This window comes from Neovison vison, chromosome 11, assembly GCF_020171115.1.
Source record: "Neovison vison isolate M4711 chromosome 11, ASM_NN_V1, whole genome shotgun sequence".
Classification (NCBI taxonomy): Eukaryota; Metazoa; Chordata; class Mammalia; order Carnivora; family Mustelidae; genus Neogale; species Neogale vison.
The window spans coordinates 148,037,045-148,057,609 of NC_058101.1; the positions used below are offsets into that span (position 1 = coordinate 148,037,045).

General features: G+C 36.4%; 1 protein-coding gene across 3 annotated transcripts in view; it reads left to right on the top strand.

Moving 5' to 3' along the window:
• The window catches only part of ANAPC10 (anaphase promoting complex subunit 10), a 298,667-nt gene that overhangs the window by 163,566 nt on the left and 114,536 nt on the right, over nt 1-20,565 (top strand). Inside the window, exons 5-6 of one of the 3 annotated variants that reach the window (XR_006380950.1) lie at nt 14,073-14,151; nt 14,705-14,865. The exons of the other annotated variants lie outside the window; for them this stretch is intronic. The gene's annotated coding sequence lies outside the window, so the exon portion shown is untranslated. Of the gene's footprint in view, nt 1-14,072; nt 14,152-14,704; nt 14,866-20,565 lie in introns of those variants that run through there. 3 annotated transcript variants of the gene reach the window in all.

Consider the following 20,565-nt stretch of genomic DNA (forward strand, 5'->3'; position numbering starts at 1 on the left):
GTAAAATTTTTTTAAAAAGAAATTCTATAGTTGAACAGTATAACAAGTAGAAAACTCACTAGAGGGATTCAAATACAGATTTGAACAGGCAGAAGAAAGATTCAGCAAATTTGAAGATAGGGCAGTTGAAATTATGGAGGGTGAAGAACAGAAAAAAAAAAAAAAAAAGTGAAGAGAGCCTAAGAAACCTGTGGGACACCATCAAGCGGACCAACTTAACCATTGTGGGAGTCCTAGAAAGAAAAGAGAGGGTAGGAGAGATCATTTGAAAAAATAATGGCTGAAAACCTCAAAAATTTGATGAAAGACATGAAGATAAACATCCAAGAAGCTCAATGAATTCCAAGTAGGATGATCAAAGAGATCCACACCAAGACACATTATAATCAAATTACCCAAAAGTCAAAGACAGAGAATCTTGAGAGCAGCAAGAGGAAAACAAATGGTCACACACACGAGATCCTCAATAAGATTATTTGCAGATTTATCACTAGAAACTTTGGAAGCCAGAAGGCAGTGGGCTAATATATTCTTAAAAGAAAGAAATTGTTGGGACACCTGGGTGGCTCAGTTGGTTAAGCATTTGCCTTCAGCTCAGATCATGATCTCAGGGTCCTGGGATCGAGTCCCACATCTGTCTCCCTGCTCAGAGGGGAGCCTGCTTCTCCTTCTCCTTTTGCCTCTCTTCCTGCTTGTGCTCTCTCTCATTATGTCTGTCACTGTCTGTCTCTATGTCTCTCAAATAAATAAATAGAATCTTTAAAAAAAAATAAAAAGAAAGGAAATTGTTAACCAAGAATCTTCTATCCAACGGAACTGTTTCTCAGAAGTAAGGGAGAAATTCAGACGTTCCTAAGTAAACAAAATATGGGAGAATTTTTTTTTTTTTAACCACTAAACTTGCCCTGCAAGAAGTCTTATAGGGAGACCTGAAGATTGAAATGAAAGGATGTTAGATAATAACTTGAAGCCAAATGAAGAAATAAAGTTCTTAGTAGGCTATAACTCCACTTTTTATTTTCCACATGACTTATGAGAGACTAATTTTTAAAATGTATTGGTCTAAAAACTAGTGTTACTATAACTTTTACTTGTAACTCCACATTTTGTTTTCTACATAATTTCAAGAGACTAGTGCATTTTTTAAAAAAACAATTATTAGTTTAAGTTCTTGGATATATAATATACAAAGACATAATTTTGTGACATCATTAACCAAAGGGGTGGGGATAGAGCATAAAAGGCAGAACTTTTGTACCTTTTTGGAATTAATCTGTTATAAATTCAAATTACAGTGTTATAACTTTGGGATGTTAAATGTAAGTTCCATGGTAACCGCAAGGAAAATAGTTATAGGATATACATTAAAAAAAATTATAAGGGAATTAAAACATTTCAACCCCCCAGAATCAACTAAATAGAAAGAAGACCATATTCAACAAAGAAGAATAAGAAAGCTATAAGGCATATAGAAAACAAACAGCAAAATGACAGAAGTGCCTCTATATCAATTACTTTAAATGTAAATAGATTAAACTCTGCAATAAAAAGACAGATATTGGTAGGATGGGTTAAAAAACAGGTCCAGTAGCCCCTTGGGTGGCTCAGTCAGTTAAGTGTCCAACTCTTGATTTTGGCTCAGGCTGTGATCTCAGGGTCATGAGATCAAGGCCTGAATTGGGCTCTTTGCCATGTGTGGAGCCTGCTTGGGATTCTCTCTCTCTCTCTCTTTCCTCTGCATCCCTCCAACTTGCACTCTCTCTCTCTCTCTCAAAAATAAAACAAAACAGATCCAACTATATGCTTTCTACAAGAGACTTACTTTGGATCCAAAGACACAAATTGGTTGAAAGTGGAAGGATGGAAAAAGGCATTCCATATAAATAGTATCCAAAAGAGAGCAAAGGTAGCTAAGCTAATATCAGACAAACTAGACTTTAAGTCAAAAAAGGTCACAAGAGACAAAGGAGGGCATTATATATTTAAAAATATTTAATACAGTAAATATTACATTGTTATAAGTATTTGTGCATCTAATAATAGACCATCAAAATATATAAAGCAAAAATTGACAGAATTGAAGGGAGCGATATTTCTACAATAATATTTGGAGACTTTAATACTCAACTCTCAATAATGGATAGAACAAACAGACAGAAGATAAGTGAGAAATTAGAGGACTTGAGCAACATCATAAACCAACTAGATCTAATAGGCATATATAGGATGCTCTACTCAATAACAATAGAATACACATTTTTCTCAAGTGAACATAGAATGGTCTCTGGGATCAACATATGTTAGGTCATGAACTTTAAACTTAAAATAGATTTTAAAATATAGACATCATACAAAGTCTCTTCTTTGACCACAACAAGATGATGTTAGAATTCAATAACAGAAGGAAACTGGAGAATTCACAAATTTGTGAAAATTAAACAGCCAGTGGGCCAACCTCAAAGAAAAAAATCTCAAGGGAATTAGAAAACAGAGAATGTTGTAGACTGAATGTTTGTGTCTCCCTAAAATTCATATATTGAAAAGTTAACCCCCAGTATGACTGTATTTGGAGAAGAGAACCCTAAGGAAGGAATTAAGGTTAAATGGTATAAAAAGCTTGTGGCCCGAATCTACCAGGATTAGTCTCCTTATAAGAAGAAATACCAGAAAGGATACACAATCAATCTCTCATCTCTCTCTCTCTCTCTCTCCCCACACTCACCAAGGAAAGGCCATGTGAAGACACACTGAAAAGGTGAGCATCTATAAGCCAGAAAGAGAACTGAAGCCAGGGAACTGAACCCTGCTGGACCTTGATTATTCTAGTCTCCAGAATGTTGAGAAAATTAATTTCTGTTGTTTGAGTCACACAGTCTATGGTATTTTGTTACAGGACCTGAGCAGAGACATTTGGTACCATGAAGTGGGCATGCTGTGGTAACAAATACTTAAAGATATGGAAGTGGCTTTGGAAATGGGTACTGGGTGAAGGCTGGAGGATTTGGGGGATGTATGCTTTAAAAATTCTAGATTTCCATGAAGGGACTATTGGTAGAAATATGGATCTCAATGGTGATTCTGGTCGGGTCTCTTAAGAAAGGAGGAGAGCTGAAGAGAAAGCCTCCATTTAAAAAAAAAATAAACATGAATAGAATGTTGGTAGAAATATCAATGTTAGAGGCGCCTGAGTGGCTCAGTGGGTTAAAGCCTCTGCCTTCGGCTCAGGTCGTGATCCCAGGGTCCTGGGATTGAGCCCCACATCAGGCTCTCTGCTCAGCAGGGAGCCTGCTTCCCCCTCTCTCTATGCCTGCCTCTCTTGCTTCCTTGTGATCTCTGTCTGTCAGATAAATAAATAAAATCTTTAAAAAAAAAAAAGAAATATGGATGTTAAAGATTATTCTCATGAGGTCTCAGATGGAAATGAATAGGTTATTGGAAACTGGAAGAAAGGTGATTCTTGTTATAAAGTGGCAAAGAAGTTAGCTGAATTGTGTTCTAGTATTCTGTGGAAATAGAATTTGTGAACAATGAAATTGGATATTTAGCTGAAGAGATTTCTAAGCAAAATGTTAAAGGTGCAAACTGGACCAGGAGCAAAATGTTACAGACTGAATGTTTGTGTCTCCCCAAGATTCGTATGTTGAAGCCCTAATTTCCAGTGTGGCAGCATTTGGAGATGGGACATTTAAGGAAGAAATTAAGGTTAAAAGAGGTAATAAGGATGGGATCCTGATCCGATAGGAGTAGTGTCCTTGTTAGAAGAGACACCAGAGAGCTCTGTCTGCTACCACCCCTCCCCACCACATCACAAGAAGAGTTTATGTGAACACAAGGTGAGTTGGTGACAGTCTATAACTCAAGGGGCAAGTTCTTATCTGACACCAACTCTCAAAGTACTGGGAGGTACTTTGATCTTTGACTTCCAGTATCCAGAACTGTGACAAAAACAAATTTCTGTTAAGCCACCCAATCTGTGATATTTTGTTACAGCATCGCAAGCAGACTAAGACAGAGACAAATGAAAATGACAACATGCAAAAACTTATGGGATGTAGTGAAAACAGTGCTAATGGAGAATTTATAACTGTAATTACTTATACTAAAAAAAACAAAGAAGATCACAAATCAGCTTTTACAACTTAAGGAACTAAAAAAAGAGCAAACTAAACTGAAAGTTAGTAGAAGGAAGGAAATAATAAAAATTAGAACAGAGATAAGTGAAATAGGGAATAGAAAAGCAATAGAGAAAATAGTGAAACCAAAAATTGTTACTCAGAATAATCAACAAAACTGACAAACCTTTAACTAGATTGACTAAGAAGATAAGAGAAAGAAGATTCAAATTACTAAAATAAAAATGGAAGTGGGGACATTACTACTGATTCTATAAAACCAAAAGGATTATAAGAGAGTACTATGAATGGTTGTATCCTAACAAATTGGATAACAGATGGAATGGACAAATTCTTAGAAACACAAAACCTATCAAGACTGAATGACAAAGAATTAGAAAATCTGAATAAACCTAAAACTAGTAATGAAGTTGAATCTGTAATCAAAGATCTAAAGAAAAGCTCTGGAACTGGTGGCTTCTCTGGTGAATTCTACCAAATATTTAAAGAAGAACTAACACCAATTCTTCTCAAATTTTCCCAAATATTGCAGAGGAAGAAACACTTCCAATCTATTCTGTAAGGCCATAACTATACTGATAATGAAGCCAGGTAAACAAACTATAAGAAAACACACACACACACACACACACACACACAAATGACAGGGGAAAAAAAATTAGACACCAGTATCTCTTATGAACATTGATGCAAAAACTGTCAACAAAAACTAGCAAACTGAATTCAAACAGTGTATTGGAAGGATTATACACCATGACCAAGTGGGATTTATTCCTGGAATGAATTATGAATCATCCAAAGATGATTTAATATGTGAAAATCAGCCAGTGTAATATACAGCATTAACAGAATGAAGGGAAAAAATTTATAATCATCTCAATTGAGGCAGAAAAGGCATTTGATAAAACTCAACACCTTTTCATGATAAAAACTCTCAACAAACTAGGAACAGAAAGAAATTACCTCAGCATAATAAAAACGATATATGAACAAGTCACAGTGAATATCATTCTCAATGGTTAAAGGCCGAATAGTTTTCCCGTAAGACTGGGGACAAACCAAGCATGCCTGCTTTTACCACTTCTATTCAACATAGTAATAGAAGTCCCAGCCAGAGCAATTAAGCAAGAAAAAGATATGAAAGGCACCCAAATTTGAAAGGAAGTAGTAAAATTATCTCTGTTCATAGATGGTAAGATCTTTTACGTACTCTTTTTCTGCTCAAGGCTCTAGTAAATAGAATTTTTCTAGTCTCTTTTTACTTACAAAGAAGCCCTCCTAGATTCCTGGCCTTACACAACTAGCTCAGTTTTACCTTCCTGGGGAACAGGATCTATCCTTGAGTTTCCTTCACTTCCCAGGCTTAAAACCCTAACTCATCACTGGCCCTAATTACCCAATAAGCCCCATATCTTTGGCTTCAGCTTACCCTTTGTATTAGTTTTCTGGGGTTCCTGTAATAGTACAAAAGACTGCATGGCTAAAACAAAAATTTAATTATCTTACTTTTTGGAGGTTAGAAGTCAAAGATCAGGGTGTCTGCAGGGTTGGATCCTTCTGAGGGCTATGAGAAAGAATCAGTTTCATGCCTCTCACAAGTTTTTGGTGTTTTGCTGGCAACCTTTGGTGTTCCTTGCTGTGTAGGAGTATCCAGCCAATCTCTGCCTTCCCTTTCACATGGTGTTCTTCTGCATGTGTGTGTCTGTGTCCAAAGTTTTCCTTTTTAGATACCGGTCATGTTGGATTAGGGTCCCACCCTACTGTAGGATAACTTTATCCTAACTTAACTTAACTAATTACATCTGCAGTGAACCTATTTCCAAATCAGACCATATTCTGAGGTACTGGGGATTAAGTCTTCACTATATGTATTTAGAGAAGGACATAATTCAACCCATACACACTTCTTTAAGTTCCTTCTTCATTTTTAGCACTTTTGTTAATTTTAGCATTTTAGTTAATTTATAACTCAAGTATTTGATTTTGTTTGTGCTATTTTATTCAGCATAGATATGTATTTGAAATGAGAGGGTAAGGTCCCATATCAGTGCAATCCACTCATCAGCTGGAATGTTGTTCTCCCATGATTTAAATGGTGAGAGAGAAAAAAAAAAGAATCACCAACTAATATTCTAAAAGAAATTAATATAATTAAGGGCATAAAAGAAGAAATAAAACAAATTGAAAAGATGCTATTAATGGGGGCACCTGGGTGGCTCAGTGGGTTAAAGCCTCTGCCTTCGGCTCAGGTCATGATCTCAGGGTTCTGGGATCGAGCCCCGCATCAGGCTCTCTGCTCAGCGGGGAGCCTGCTTCCTCCTCTCTCTGCCTGCCTCTCTGCCTACTTGTGATCTCTCTCTGTCAAATGAATAAATAAAATCTAAAAAAAAAAAGAAAAAAAAAGATGCTATTAATGAAGAAAAGGTAAATTTGAAAAATAACTGAAAAGAACTTTTAGAAATGAAAAATGTAGTTATTAGAAAAACAAAACACAATGGAGTGGTTAAACAGAAGTTTATGTTATGTTAGGTGCAACAGAAGATGTAATAGTAAACTAAAAGAGATCTAAGAGCATACAAAGAATGCAGAAAATAAAAAATGAAAAAGTAAGAAAAGAGGGATTTTAAAAACATGGATTTTAATTTAATCTCATTTTAATTTAAAAATTAAAACGAGATGTAATATTTGCTTCATGAGAAGGTGTGGAAGTGGAGATGGGAGGGACAGAGAGAATGGTAATTCTCACAGATGAAGGGAAAATGCAGAGAAATTTTCCGAAGTGAGAAAGGCATTGATATACAAAGATGTTGACTGTGGTTAATTCCTGGTTATTCAAGAGTTGACACAATAGAGTCTTGCTTCTTCCTACTGCCTAGGGAGGGAAACTCTAAGGAGGATCCTTAATTTTGTGTTGTTATTTCTGGGAAAAGATTTGCTGGCCAAGATGTTGAAACTACTGGCTAGGAGGTAAAAAGACTTGTCTGAAGACTTCTTAACATTTTTCTCCATTTCCAAATCACATTATGTTACAATAATATAAATTATGCCCTTTTAGCTGTTGGATGATGTATTATCAAAGTGAAATTTAGTGTATTTGTCATACTGAGCAGTTGAATGAATTAAATAATATTATAAATTCAACTATCTCATTAAAGAACATTTAGAAAATGTTTAAACTAAAAACATGACCATACGTACTTAGGGTGTGTTTTATAATGCTTAACTAGTATGTGGTGCTTATCCTGAATGTAATACTTGTTTTGAAATTTAAATAATAAACAATATTTTATACATATTTTTGCTTAAAGTCACATTTTGTCATATTTGGCTGCAAATCATATGGTGGAATCAGCACAGTGCCCATCCAATGGAAATATGAACAGGACCACACAAAATGGTTCCACTGTGTCATTTTGTTCAGTGTGGCTTCACGAAAATAAACTCTTCTCACCACAAAAACTTGCTTGTCATTTCCCACTTTTTAAAATGATCTCTTCTAACTTCATTTCCAGCACCTTATCCCTTTTCTAACCGTTGTCTACTCTAAAGTGACTTGAAGATTTGTTTATTTTGATTTGGAATCCCTCATTCTTCATTTTTACCACATTTCTAGCTATAAAATGCATATTTTTAAAACATGTTGAGCCTTTGGGATAGTTTGATGTTGGTAATGTAAGATTTTTGGCTCATTCATTTAAAGTTCTGTGGTATTTGTATTTTTGGTGTATTTTATATTTTTCTATGTGTTTTTAGAGATTTTCTTTTTGCACACAATTGAGAACTGCTTTAATTTTCCAGAACATTCAATTTAAATTTTATTTAGATTTCTTTTTTAGTCTGTTTATCAGACAGTATATTTGTTAGTATTTTTTTTTATCCAGGAAACTTAGCTTTCTTGATACTAACCTAAGACATGGAATTCAGCTTGAAACCAGCTATTTCCACAGAATATTTCCACATCTTCTAGATAGGAGGGAGACAGACTAATAACATAATATTCCTTGAATAAGCAGAAGTGTAAGACATGGGCAATTATATAGTAGAGTCTAGTTTTAATCATTCACAACCTACATTTTCTAAAGGGTAATAACCTAAACAGGATATGATGTTCTAATATGGATTTGGTACAGAATATTGTTGTGGGGAAGCTTTAAATGCCTATCATTTATTTTAATTCTTTCTTGCATCATATAATTTTTTAAAAATTTGTTTCTCAACTTAAACATATTGAAAATTTGGACAGATAATTTTTTGTTGTGGTGGTAGTGAGCTTTTGTTGTGTGTAGGATGTGTAGTATATCCCTGGCTTCTATCCACTAGAAGCTGGTAGCACCCTTCCCAGTCATGACAGTGAAGAATGTCTCCAGATGTTGCCAAATGTGTCCAATGGGGCACAGTCATCCCTGGTTGAGAATGACTGGTTTAAGGCATTAGGTTACTAACCATTCTGCTCATGGTTAAATCTAGCCCCTTATGTTCAGTTGTTTTCTTTTGTACTTAAGGCTTACCTGTCAATTATACTTTATTCTGCATATGGATTATTTATTTTGGTTTAAAAATATACAGTTTTGTGTCTTCTTTTTTTATCTCATTTTATAGGAAATTTCTCCATTTCATCAGTCATTTAAATTAATCTTTTAAAGCTTTTAGTTATTTGAGAAAGAGAGAGAGTGTGGTAGGGCAGTAGTGGCATGGGGAGAGGGGGTAGTGGCAGAGGGACAAGCACACTCCTCGCTGAGCATGGAGCCCTATGCAGAGCTTGATCCCCGGACCCTGAAAACATGACCTGAGCCAAAATCAAGAATCAGCAGCTTAACCGACTGAGCCACCCAGGTGTCCCTAAATTAACTTTTTTAACAGAGTAGGAACAACTGCATATTTTTAATTCCTTTATTCTGGACATTAGTAATGATAAGAAATGTAGGGCTTTTACCTGTGAAACACAGTGTGGAAGGTTTCTCCAAATATCACTGATAGTTGCCCTCTGAATATAATCCCCGTGTCAGTCATTCACTTGTTTAATATACACATGACTCAAACCTCTTTTTCTAAATGTCTTTAACTTTGTTTTTTAAAACAATCAAAATGCCTTATTGACATCAGGACAGATTACATCTCTCTTTGGTAGAAGAATATTAATTGAGTCCCTCAAAGTTTATTTTTCACATGATCACATTGGTTGCTTGCTAGTGATTGAATGGAATCATTCTTGAATTATGCAGCAGAGCACTGTATAGTCTATGTTGTGCTGTGAAAATGGAGCATACTGAGAATGCCCAGGGTGTGTCGATAAATGCCCTTCTTATAATCATGGATGGTGGAAAGTGGCATTTCTCTTATAGATGTAGAAAACCTTTATGGCTGTGCTTGTGAATAAGCATTATTAAGCATCTTTTTGCCTAGATTTCCCCCTCCCCTCCCCTCCCCTCCTCTTCCCTCTCCTCTCCTTTCCTTTCCTTCTTTCCCACTTACCTATTTATTCAACTAACTCATTGTATGTAAGACTTTGAGAGTGCAAGATAAAAACAGTAGGGACCTTGCTTTCAAGTAGCAGGAAAACTGATTTGGGGAGTAGAGTAGAGGAAGAAAAGTGAACACTTATTTATAATATGCCAACTATAGTGATAACAGGAGCAAACCATTATAGGAATATCAAGAAAACATGGTACCAGAGAATGCTTCTCAGAGTGATAGCTAAACTCAGGATTAAAGGTGGAGTAGGAATTATTCCAAGGAAAAGTGGGAGAGATGTTCTAGATGAAAGGAGTGGAATGAAGAAAGACATTTGGGGAAACTCGAACGGTTCAGTCTAGATGGAAAGTTCTCTATGGCCAGAACAAAATCAAGCTGAATATACTAGAAGACCACCCATGATTTATATAAAAATAGTAAGTGTCCATAGCTTATGACTATTTGTTTATTTCTCCCAGATTTATACTGGTAATGGGGATATCTAAAAATTGCCACATCATATTTTGAGTGAACATTTCTTAATGGAGACATAAGTAGTTTTTCTAATGAAATATTAGAAAAAAAAAAGCTGTTACCTCACATAATGACCCTACTGTCTGTCAAGTTGGCATTAATTTATTCTCATATTTCCTTATGCTTTCAATACCACATTATGCTATTTTATACCAATATTTCAAATTAAGTCATACCTAGTGAAAAAAGAAGGCAGCCATTATGTAACCACTGTTTAAATTCCAAGGAAATTAGTGCTCCCTCTCATTTATTTGTAATAGTTCCAGCCTCCTTTCTTCCTAAGTCTCTTTTTTCTTTTCTGATTTATTTTTCCTTTTTTTTTTTTTTTGTACTTTAGAACTCCTGCCTTCATCCTATCATATCTTATATATAATTATATACTGTATTAGACTATGTTCACTTTTGTCTAAGAGGATAAAGAATTAGATCACAAGACATAAATAATCTTCATGTCTGCTTACAGATGGGCATGTCATTTTTGTGTCAGTTTTTTTTTCAAGATTTTTATTTCTTTATTTGACAGACATGTGTCAGTTTTATTATAAGTTGAAACCAAAGACAATTTATTATTCATCTTTATTTGGTAATTTGAAAAAATTAAACCAATTGATCACTGCCTCAAAATAAGCAGCAATTACTATCGCACTCTTTGCAGATAAGGAAAGGGGTAAAAATAAGGACTTGCAGAGGGTTTGTAGTAAATCAAGGAATTTATCAGTAATGAAGCATGATGCATTGAATTGACTCTGAGTGTAGCTTATCAATAATATATAAAATACCCCATTCTGTTTTCCCTCCTTTCCTCTACTGTCCTCTTTCCTGTTTCTCATGTTCTACATATGGTAATTGGATGATGGGCGTTAAAGAGGGCACATGTTGTGATGAACACTGGGTGTTATATGAAACTGATAAATTATTGAACACTACATCTGAAACTAATGATGTACTATAAGTTGGCTAATTGAATTTAAATTTAAAAATAATAAATAAAACATTCTAATTATATTCTTTCAAATGATCCTTCTTATTGTTGAAGAACTGTGATGCATTCTTTTCCATTTCAATGATGATATGGTAGATATTTATAGATTTTGCATTGGAAAGATGCAGTTTGTCATCTAAAGAAATTCTCCTTGGTATCATAAGCATGTGCTGCAAAGTCTCTCTTGTGAAGAATTAGTTTACATCATTATGCATCAGTATCTAAAGTAGTTTGAGGAAAGAGGTAAGATGGCCTAGATTTTGTAATAGGCAGAATTACGGCCTCCCAAAGATGTCCATGTCCTAATCTTGGGAACCTGTGAATATGTTATGTTCCATGACAAAGAGGAATTAAGGTAGAAGACAGATTTAAGGTTCTTAATCAGGTGACCTTAAAATAGGGAGATTATCCTGGATTTGGGTGAGTCTGATATAATCACAGTGGTCTTTAAAAGTGAAAGTGGGAGGTAGAAGAAGAATCAGTGTCGGAGTGATGTGATGTAAGAAAGATCCAACAGCCCCTGCTGCTTTGATTATGCAAAGAGGCCACAAGCCAAGGAAAGCAGGCAGCCTATACAAGCTCAAACAGGCAGGAAACAAGAGTCTCAGAGCCTCCAGAAGGGAATGCAGCCTGTTGATACCTTGGTTTTAACCCATTGAGACATACTTGAGACATTTCACCTCCAGAACTGTAAGACAATAAATCTGTATCATTTTAAGCCACTACATTTGTGGTAATTTGTTATAGCAGCAACAGGAAACCAATACAGAATTATAGAGAGGAATTTGGGGTGAGATGGAGGATTCATCCCAGTAGAGTCAGTCATTACACCAATGCTCTTGTAATTTAGGGGAAAATATAAGAATAAGTAAAGCATTGAAGTATCAAAGAAGTATTCCTCTATCTAGACACATATATACCCTTTGGTAATGGCAAGCTTTACTAGATGTAAACTAAACACGCCTGAATGAAGGACTTGTATTTTGCTAAATTCAGTCAACTATCATCAGTTATTTGCTGAATTTCCTATAGTGAATTATTTTTTTGTTGTTCTTTCTAAGAGGACGAAAAATATAACTATACTCAAACCTATTGATAGCTGGTCTTTGGTGATGGCACACCAATCATTGGGGCCATCGTCACATACTCAGGGCACACTGTGAATTCAATATTTCCTGTTTAGAATTTTTGTCATCCTGAAGTTTTTCTGTGCTTTATGGAAATAGTGTTTTCTAGGATTCTGGTTTAGTGGGAAATGTTAGTGCTGTTTACTATAGAATCCCCAAGGAAAGACTTGAAGTCCCCTATTACTTAATAGAGTGGGACATAAAAATTGCCACAGACATTTAGAATATTGTGTCACTTGCCTCAACTTGTCCATCATTATTGCTAATATGTGCAATCATGATGTCCTATTTCAATAACAAAATGAGAACTTCAAGTTATGTGGAGTGTATTTATTTCCTTAAATATTATCTTCCAGAAAAGAAAAGCATTGGAGATTTCTTGCTTGCCACTAGGAAAAAGATATTCTGTTGGCTCTGAATCTGACATAAGAGCACTTTCTGGAATGTCAAGCAGTTACTGATTTCTGTGTTTATATATCACAGTAAAAATAAACTCCTGCTTTTTCTTTTAACCCCTATTACTTCATTTTTTTTGTAGAAAATTATTAACCTAGGTTCGTGATAGATATGGTAAAATGATGGAAAAATTGGCCCTGATTCTCTATCCTTTCCTGTAATTATACCCTTTGCAATATAATTTCATAACAACTTACATTAAGAGGTAGAGTCTATTTCCAGCCCACTGAATCTGGGCTGGCGTTGTGACTTGCTTTAGTCAAAAGAATGAGACATAGCACCTGTTATGAGATTTGGCCTTAGGAAGCCTTGAGCATTTCAGCTGTCTTTCTTGAATACCTATCTCCACCATGAGGATAAGTTCAGACAAGTTGTTTGAGGATGATAGACCACATAGAACTGAGCCAGGGGTGTCCTGGCCTCCAGGACCCAGCACCCAGAAGTATAAACAACACCCATAATTGACCTATGGCTCACCAAAGGTGGTGGGGAGGGAATGCAGACAAGACCAGAAGAACTGCTCAGCTGAATCCAGCCTAAATTGTTGACACAAGGAATCTTCAGATAAATAGTGTGTTTTACACTATTACATTTGGGTTGGTTTGTGATGCAATCAGTAATAGCTAACTGCTGTAATAGTTTTTATGGTGGTCTGTGAACCCTCTGAAATTTTATGTAAAATTGGTGTGTGCATGTTTTTCTGGGAAGAACTTTCAGTGTTTATCAATATTCAGACAATTGTGGCCCATAAAAGTTTTATAAATTGTTGCCCTGTTGGTTTATTGATAGGCTTAATCACATGCCAGATATCAGACCTATTCACCTATTGAATACATTGTGTGTGTGTGTGTGTGTGTGTGTGTGCGTGTGCACGTGTACCAGTGCACACTTTTGTCCATTGAACTAAGAATCTTTAGGTCTCTTCTCTAGATCTATTCTGGATACCTTGGTATCACCTCTTATGTAGTACTCAAGTGTTTTGTGCACTGTTTGTGATTAAATGCTAGAGTATTAAGTTGAAAGATCAATCTCAAGTGTTAATGTCCCAATTAGATTGCTACTGCAGATTACAAATATGTTCTTCTTTGAAGAATATGCTGTGAAAATACTTTCATAGTCCATGGCTTAGGATAGTTTCTTTCAATACTTGCCAGTTCCATCCTCACTGTGAGCTAATAACCTCCCCTCCTACTTGATAGAGGAAAGATAAATCATCAGAGGGGGACCTTCTCAAATCTCATTTAGGACAACAATTTAGGTGAATTAAATAAAACCTATAACATATGACCAACTGCTTAGCTAATGTAGCTAATGGGACCTTTAGCAATGCTTTAATTGTTTTAATATTGAAAAGCTAATTTTTTTTTTACCTGAATTTTTGTTCCAAAGGTTGTAGGATATGTCATTTTTGTCTGATGTCTATGGTGTCCTTTGGTGATGCAGCCAACACACAAGGCTTTGCTTGAATGTGAGTATTTGCTCTGCACTTATCTATCATGTGCCAAGGCTTGAGAGCTGTGGATTTTCCCCAAACTTAGATCTTCTGGCTCATTGTCAGTCAAGTCATGCCAGAGCCGCTAGCCAACAAAAGCATATAGGGAAAATAAATTTGTCATAGGAAAAGTACAGAAAAGTGATCACTTTCGGGCAGGACCACAGTAAGAACACTGTTAGGCTGCATTTCACTAATGTCAAAAACAAAATGCCTTGCCAAATATATTTTTAATTTTTTTTTTGGCATATGTCAATTGAAGCACAAGTGTTTAGATACTTATACTAACCATATAGTTAGACCCAAATTTAGTTATACACATAATACCATAGACATTTGCAAGAGTTGTTTATCCAGGAACCATATTTTAACCCTTCCCCCACACCCTACCCAACTGTGGTTTTGCTAGCCAGCTCCCAGATGTGAGCAGTTGAGAGATAGGGGTCTGGGGGTGTCAGAGGTTTGAATTTCAGTAAGACATAGCAGGTGTAATGGTGGTCTCAGAGAAACACCTTCTTTCTTTTGACAGAATAACAGGTCATTTCACTGAGAAAAGAGCTGGGTTTTCCCCAGCACTTACACCTTACGGCTTCAAATACATACCTCATGGAGAGGATTTCCAGAAGAGTACTGCATGGCTGCTATAAAGACGCAGTGGCTAAGAATGGAGGTTTCTATCAGTTCTTTGTCTTTTCTCTAAGGTAGGACATAATAGTAATAATGGCTGCTTTCTTTAACCCTCTGAAATTGCTTTGAAATGTGTATAAAAAGACAAAAAGGAGGTAAAACAATCTACAAAAGATGGATGTCCTGAAGATTTAAATACTCTTTTTCAAAGATAACATTGGCTTCTCTGTATGCATCAGTCAGATTATGGTAGGTTTTGTCACCCAACGATGTACGGTGGAACAGGAACAGAAGTATGAGGTGTCTTCCACGTGCCATATTTGCCACAAAAGTAATTTTCGATGTTGCTAAAACAGGGACTTGGCAATTTGGGGGGCTCAAATGCTGATGCCGTGAGAACCAGACATCTGAACTTCCTTAGGGACATAATCAGAGTGGACAAAGGAGGTGGTGCTTACCGCCAGTGAAAAAGAAAACGAGCCACACATAAAGTCCATACAATTCACAAGGAGTAATGAGAATCTCTTCACTGCTTCCATATTCCCTAAGTCACACGTTCTTTTGTTATGTCTGCATCCTTTTTTGTCCCCAGCAAGGTAGCCATTAGTGTTCGTTTTCACTAGATAGTATCTGTATAAACATTTTGGATTGGCAGGCTGGGAGATACACACTGTGTTTTGCCCTGACCCACATGTTAAGGAAGGCTATGTTTATTACATATTATCCTCAAAAGATGAACATGATTTAGGGATTTCTGCTGTGCTTGTCCTGGGAGGTACGTGTTGGAATGAAAAAATCCCACACAAAGAGATTAGGCACAAGTTGAGCTCTGAAGTTGCATGCTCTGTTTCCTTTTATTATTATTATTTTTTTAAAGAAAGTGTTCTCAGATTTTCCTCTTGCATCAACCCAAGATAGTCTTTTGAGCAACTTCTAAATTTTCAGCTGCCTCCACCCTCTGTTTTTGGATTGCTTTTGTTTTCTAACTCTTGTGGCCACTTTGTTATTTACTAGTGGTTCAAGACGTGTCATAAAACAGCAGTTATTTTCTAGGCATATATAATTAGTGACATAAACACGTAAAATATGCACCACATAAATGTGTCTCTACATGTATTCTAAGGTGGCAGGAAGATAATCTGTAATTGGTGTAATATAGTTAAACTTGTTTTGACAATTTTTTTTTTGTTTAGTAAAGAGAACTTTAAAAAAAATTCCTATAGTAGATGAATTTTGATAATTTTTCCTTCTTCCCTCCTTCCCTCCCTCCCTCTCCCTCTTTCTTTCTTTCTTTCTCTCTCTCTCTCTTTCTTTCTTTTTCTTTTTCTTTCTTTCTTTCCAGAGTATAGTTGATGCACAATGTTACATTAGTTTCTAGTATATAACATAGTGAATCAACAAGTTTATATATTATGTTATATTCACTACAGCTACAGCTACCTTCCATCCTGTTACATAGCTATTACAGTATCATTGGCTATTCCTTATGCAGTGCTTTTATTTCCATGCCTTATTCATTCAATAGCTGGAAAACTGTCTCCCATTCCCCTTCACCCATTTTGCCCATCCCTCACCTCCTCCCCTCTGTCATTCATCAGTTTGTTCTCTGTATTTCTAGATCTAATTCCACTTTGTTTTGTTTTAACTCATGAGTGAAACCATATGGTATTTGTCTTTCTCAGGCCGACTTATTTCACTTAGTGTAATATCTTCTACATCCTATCTTGTCTCAGATGGCACAGTCTCATTCTTTTTTATGGCTGAGAAATATTCCATTGTGTGTCTGTGTGTCTATATATACATTGTATCTTCCTTATGCATTTGTCCATTGATGGACATTTAGGTTGTTTCCATATCTTAGCTATTATAAATAATGCTGCAATAAACATAGTGGTTTTAAGATTAGTGGTTTTTTTTCTTTGAGTAAATACCCAGTAGCAGAATTGTTGGATCATATGGTAGTTTTATTTTTTTTCTTTTTTTTTCCAATTTATTTATTTTCAGAAAAACATTATTCATTATTTTTTCACCACACCCAGTGCTCCATGAAAGCCGTGCCCTCTATAATACCCACCACCTGGTACCCCAACCTCCCACCCCCCCGCCACTTCAAACCCCTCAGATTGTTTTTCAGAGTCCATAGTCTCTCATGGTAGTTTTATTTTTAATTTTTTTGTGGAAAACAGTTTTCCACAGTGGCTATACCAATTTGAATTTACACCAACAGTGCATGAAGGTTACTTTTTCTCCACATCCTTACCAATGCTTATTATTTCTTATCTTTTTGATTTTTGCCATTATAACAGGTATAAGGTGATATCTCATTGTGGTTTTGATTTGCATGTCCCCAATGATGAGTGATGTGGAGCATCTTTTCATGTGCCTGTTGGTCATCTGTAGGTATTCTTTGGAAAAATGTCTTTTTAGGCTGTCTGCCCATTTTTTAATTCGATTTTTTTTTTTAGTGTTGAATTGGATAAATTTCTTATATATCTTGCAAATTAACCCCTTATTGGATATATCACTTGTGAATATCCTCTCCCATTCAGTACGTTGCCTTTTTGTTTTGCTAATGGTTTCCTTTGCTGTGCAAACACTTTTTATTTTGATAAAGTCCCTTGATAATTTTTTTCTTAAAAGTATTTTGTGCCATACGAATTCAGTCAAGTGTGTGTGTGTGTGTGTGTGTATTATTTATATAAATAAATATATTTAAATATATAAATATGTATATTTATATATATTTGAGAGAGATAGAGCGTGCAAGTGGAGGGTGAAGGAAGGGATAGGGGGAGAGAGAGACACTCTTAAGCAGGCTCTACACAGCGCTCCATCTCACAATCCTGAGATCATGACCTGAGCCTAAATCAAGAGTCAGAAACTTAACCTACAGAACCACCCAGGCTCCCAAATACAGTCAACAATTTTTATTTTTATTTTATTTACTTTTAAAAGATTTTATTTTATTTGAGGGAGAGAGTGAGTGAGAGAGAAAGAGAGCTGGGGGAGAGGCAGAGGGAGAGAGAGAAGCACGCTTGCTGCCGAGCAGGTAGCCCAATGCAGGACTTGATCCCAGGATCCTGGGACCATGACCTGAGCCTGAAAGCAGAAGCTTAACCGACTGAGTCACCCAGGTGCCCCCATAGTCAACTATTTTTTAAAATTTACCTAATCTTTATCTCAACTCAAGAGTTATGGAAACAATGGGGCTTAACTTTTTTCTTAATTTGTGTGACATTACCTACAGCTGAGAAGCAAGAGGGCAGGCAAAGCTCGAGTCCCCAGTACAAACTTAGGTCTCTGAATTGTCATAACTTACTCTAAACCTGATCTGAAATCCTGGGATATAAAAATGTTCATATTTATGAGAAGTTGGGAGCATCATATGTTTATAATTTGAGCTATATTTTAAATGTCACAGAGTTTGATATTTAAAAGAATTCTATTGTGAATTTTGTTTTTCTCTTTGTTTATTTGTTTGTTGAGTTTTTTGGGGAAATAATTATCTTGGAATCTATTTTGGGTATAGAACCAGACCTTCCTGTACTTTTGCCTTAGATGATACATACCTCTTATGAAGACTCCCTTCATCCTCACTAGTAATATCGTGAGTTCCATTTTATTACTTATAATAAACACTATACTCTAACATAACTTCTGAAACTTTTCTACTAAATCACCCTAAGTGGTAGAGAACATGAACGCTAAATTCTTCTGCCCTGGGGAAGTCTAGGCCTTAGTTCAAAATGTTCCAAATCATGTTTGAACTTCCTTTGAACACTTTACCTTCAGTATTAATTCTGTGTTTACACTATAATTCATAATTAGTCCTTGCTTATTTTAATTTAAAGTATTTTAAATTACTTGCCATTGTGTAAAACTGGAGGACCAGGAAGAGGCGTCATGTTCCTTCATGTTCCTCTCTAGCACCCATAGCATGACTTTAAGGCAGTAAACTGGATTCACGTTCTTCATCCACTCATTCATTAACATATTTAGCAAGCTTTTTTCTTTTCTTTTTTGAGTGTCTACTCTGTGCTCAGCACTGTGCAAGGTGTTAGAGATAAAGAAGGCAGATTCTTTCTTCAGTTATCTCACAATTTAGTGGGAAGGCTAAACATGGAAACTCATAAGTGTAATAAAATCTATCAGTGCTATGATTGGACTGTGTACAGAATACAGTTAGGGCCCCAATGCACAGGGGAAACAGGATCAAGAAAATTTCACAGAGAGGTCGTTTGTGAATGAATATTCTGAAGTTGAGTAAAATGTTCAGCAGCAGAAGAAGAAAGGGCATTTTAGAGGAAGCAGCATGAGCAAAGCCGTGGAGGTATGAAAGAGCTTGGGTTTTGGAAACGTTTTGACATGACTGGTACTTGGGCATGCAGTAAGAGGAGAGAGAGAGAAGGTTAGAGAAGGAGGTAGGAGCCAGATTGTGTTGGACCTTATACGCCATATTTCAATGCAGAGTTTATCTTCATAGACATTCAGAGTCTACTAAACTCCCCAAAGAGTTTTAGCAGCACAGTGGATAATGAATTGGAGAAAGCAAGGATTGGGGCAAAGAGACGGGTTAGGTGACTATAAGAAGAATACACGTGTAAAGTAATGAGAGCTTGAATGAAAGCCATTAAGGTGGGATGAAGATGAAGGGACATAAGAGAGATGTTTTAGAGAGGGAATTGGCAGAACTTGGTTATCCATTTGATATGGAAGGTAGGAGAAAAGATAAAGGGAAGAGAAGAGTTTAAAGTGATTTTGGGTTTTGACTTGGGGGATGACAAATACTGCCTTAACTTAATGCAAGGGAAAGATCCCTTTTGTTTATTTGTTGATTGATCCTGGGTGTTTCCTTCTGCCCAGCACAAGTGACACACTTGCTCAACAGCGAGAGCCTGAGCTGGGCAGCAGGAAGCAAGTTGGATGCACATCAGTCAGGCCTCTGTGGTTCACACATGGCAGACAGATTTCTGCTGTGTCTTTTCAGATAGAGAACTAGTGACTTCCTCAGTGAGTGAAGTACCTGAAGATCTCTAGGGTCTGCTACCTCTGTTCTTTGCCAGCCTTCGGTTGAGGTCCTTCGTCTTTTTTGCTTTGCCCAAATGTCTCCAGCGTCAGCCTTTACTAACTCAATGCCAAACTTTTATGCAATCTTTTGACCATTTCCTCTCTCCCTCCCATCTAGGCATATAGCTGTCATATGGCCAAGCAACCCGTAAGTGGTGGTGACTTCTGGCACTGCTAGGCTCAGCAGCCTCTGTAAACACAGTGGATAAGGAAACAGTGAGCCACACAGACTTAGACAGTTGCTTACTCATGGCACAGCACCAGTTCTTCTTATCTCCCAAGTCACGGAGACAATGTATAGTAGACCCAGTGAATAATAAGCATACTGTCATCTGTCAGAGCTGAGGAAAGTTCCTTTCTTTGCTCTGTGCAAAGGAACCTTCCAATCTTGTAAGGGGCTGCTAGCAAAGCTCCCCAATCTTGGTCCATAACAGAGAAATTACCTTTATCTTCCTGGTCAGGAAATGTATCTTCATTTTCCTGACTCAGACAAAAACACTGAGCCAGGATGTTGCTCTACTAACATCCTTGAGAAGATGATCTGAGATGTGTAGCTAAAAGTGCCATAAAGAATTGCCTCCTATGAATGACTCCTATTTTCACCAGTTTCTGATGGTGGAATCAGTGAGTTTCATTTTGGGAATATTAAGTTTGAGGTGTTGAGGTGGGTACTCCTTAATATAGAACCAGTAAGCA